Source organism: Paroedura picta, chromosome 14 (genome assembly GCF_049243985.1).
Source record: "Paroedura picta isolate Pp20150507F chromosome 14, Ppicta_v3.0, whole genome shotgun sequence".
NCBI lineage: Eukaryota > Metazoa > Chordata > Lepidosauria > Squamata > Gekkonidae > Paroedura > Paroedura picta.
Genome location: NC_135382.1, coordinates 15,596,174 through 15,598,989, shown reverse-complemented (window position 1 = coordinate 15,598,989; position 2,816 = coordinate 15,596,174). Strand labels below are relative to the sequence as shown.

Here is a 2,816-nt window from a genome sequence, read left to right as displayed (position 1 = left end):
TGGGCCAGCCAAGTTGTCCAAATCCAAGCATCAGGAGACAGCGATGGTCCTGCCGTCGCTGACGTTGTCTCCTGGCTTGTTGTCCTGATATTTGTCCTGATGGTCCCCTGTAGGTTAAACAGACGGATATACCAGCATCACACATTGTGCACTGAGAACATCTGGGCCACCCTGGCCACTAAAAGCCTTGCCTCTCTCTAACCCGCCAGAACATTATGAAATCTCCTGTTGACATCACCCAGGAGTTAGAATGGAGCACAGGGGCCCTCTTGCCTCATAATAAATTGCCCTTCAGCACGTAATGAAATGTTCTTCTACACACTGCTGCTGCTTTGGGGGCAACGGCAGGAGGGCATCGAGAGGTCTGGCCTTCATGTCCGCTTCGTTTTGACCACCGAGTGTCTGACTTGATGTGCCCCAGGCCAAATTCTGCATGGCTGGGCTTGATCCTGCATGGTTTCTCTTGTGCTCTTATGACAGGGCACTCTGTGCTAAGACAAGTGAGGTGTCAGATTGACACACACGGACCTACTCCTGAACTGTGTATCTGAAGTGTAATTGGCTGAAATGGGCTTCTTGGTGTGGGAGTAGAAAATGACCATACTCACCTCCGCCCGCCTACCGCCTCTGCTTCCACCCGGGCAGCGGGACACCCTGCCACAGCTGGAATGAGTCGCTCTTCCCCCTCAGGCCCTGGTGCCGAGACACCAGGGCGGTGTTCTCAACTGGGGGGAAGAGCGGAGGTCTTCCCTGGGGTGGGGCTGCTGCTGGGAGGGAGGCGAGGGGCCCTGGCTCTCGGACGGGTAGCTTTAAGCTTACCCACTTCGAGCCAGGGCCACCCTTACCAGCCCCCGCCAGGCTGAAGCAGCCCACACCCTCATTCTCCAGCCACGGTGGGACCTTCCTGGCCGCCTCTGGAAATTAAAAACAAGAACAGCAAAATGAACATAGTCACTGGGGGGAAATGCCCCCCCTCCCAAGCTCTTCCAAGGGCTCTTCCCTTGGGCAACAATCAGAACATCAGGCAGAGTTAAGGCCTTGGAGGGAGCTTGTGGGGCTTGCCAGCTCCGGACCCCCGATGTATTCTCAGTTGGGGCACACCCTCTCCCTGCTCATGTGGGGGGTGGAAAGAGATCCCTTTGGGGCTTCCTGGGGACCCTCTGTGCTCTCCCTCTCCCCCTTCCCTCCGAGGTGAGTTCTGGCTCCTTTACTGGCAGTTGGAGGTTCTTACCGTTATTTTTTAAAATTGGTGGAAGGCGGCCAGGTTCTCCGCTCCGGGGGGGCAGATGTTCCTAAAATATTCATTTGTCGTCCTTTTAGAAGGAATCCGTCTATTCCTGGAGAAAAAGAGGAATTAGAGGTACTGAGCTAGTTAATGATTCAGGATCACACACCAGCTAGGGTGAGACCTCCCTCTCCGGACTGACCCTGAAACATCCTTTCTAGGCTTCCCCCGGAGGCTGGCTTCTCAGGGGGGAGAGGGAGAAGGTGTTTCCTGACCTGAGAGATGTGTCTAGAGACCTTGAGGGGACCCTAAGCAAGGAATTAACTGAGATGGAGCCTTTGGCTGGTCTCACATGAATTGTAAATGTGGTCTAGCCTCCCATTCAACTCCCGAGGTCACCCTGGCTGGACTCAAAAGAAGTTTTGAGGGTTTTTTGGTTCATTAGTGGAGTAGCCTCCTCACCCAGGGGTTCCTTCTTTTCTTCAGCCTTTAGGCCCCACAATGTTTGACTCAAGGTGGGAACTTTCGTGCTCATGGATGGTTCCTCAGCCATGCACACAAAAGCTCCCACCTGGAATACAACTTTGTTGGGCGTGAAGGTGCTGTGGGACTCCACTTTTACTCTGCTCGTTCAGACCCACTGGGCTCCCTCGTTTTCTTGCTTCTATTTGGAAATCGTCCAACTTGGATTCACCGCTTGGCTGCACTGGCCTCATCTTGCTCCAAATCCTTGGCGCAAATGCCCTCACCAGTGCTGGGCAGCAGGATGTCCCCCTGGACAGACTGTGATGCGAGAATGGTTCTGGCCATCCTCATGGCAACCCTGCAGCCAATGAGGCAGAGGCAGGAAGGAGCCTTGGAGAGGCCAGTGCTGAAGACAGCAGAGGGCCTCAGGGCAGGCAGGAGTGACCAATGAGGGAGGGGCTCGGGGGCCAGAGGAGAAATTTAGGAGCATTAGGAGAGAATTAGGGGAATTGGGCAGAGATTCATTCCCTCTGTTTGGGAGACACTTCTTGGTTGCCAACCTCTGGGGGCAGCCTGGAGATCTCCCAGAATTCCAGCGGCTCTCAGGCAGCAGAGATCAGTGTCCCTGCAGAACCAAGTAGGTAGACAAATTCAGAACCAGACTGCCTTGGAGGGCAGGCCCTGTGGCATGATGTCATCCACCCCCCCCAACCCCAACCCCTCCCTCCCAGTCTCAACCCTCCCCCCCAATAATCTTCAGGTATTCCCTGTCTGAAGCTGTCAACCCCAGAGGACTCACTAAAGGCCTCCCTCCCTTCATGCATCCCCTTCATTTAAGGAGGGGGACCTGCCAGAGGTCCTGAGAGTCAGGGCTCCAGCATGCCAGGCCACCCCCCCTCCAGCTGTGCCTGCTGATCCCCTCCCAGTCCCTACCCCACATCACCTTGATAGCTCCCTGAGCCACAAGGGGAGGGTTGTAAATGAATGGATGCATGAACAACATCCGTTGTGTAAAGAGAACACCTAAATAATTGGTAGTTCACCCTCCAAGGCAGCCCTTTTCTAAAGGTGAAATGATATCTATATTACCTGGAGACCAGTTTCAGTCTGGCTAGATGGAAAGGGT

At 54.5% G+C, this 2,816-nt stretch overlaps 1 long non-coding RNA gene across 1 annotated transcript; it reads right to left on the bottom strand.

Moving 5' to 3' along the window:
• Nucleotides 1-1,348, bottom strand: LOC143824066 (uncharacterized). Its single transcript, XR_013226678.1, has 3 exons — nucleotides 1,232-1,348; nucleotides 609-914; nucleotides 1-107 (listed from the first exon to the last, which is right to left on the bottom strand). It is a non-coding gene; the product is annotated as an uncharacterized LOC143824066 (long non-coding RNA).
• Nucleotides 1,349-2,816: the final 1,468 nt, after the last annotated feature.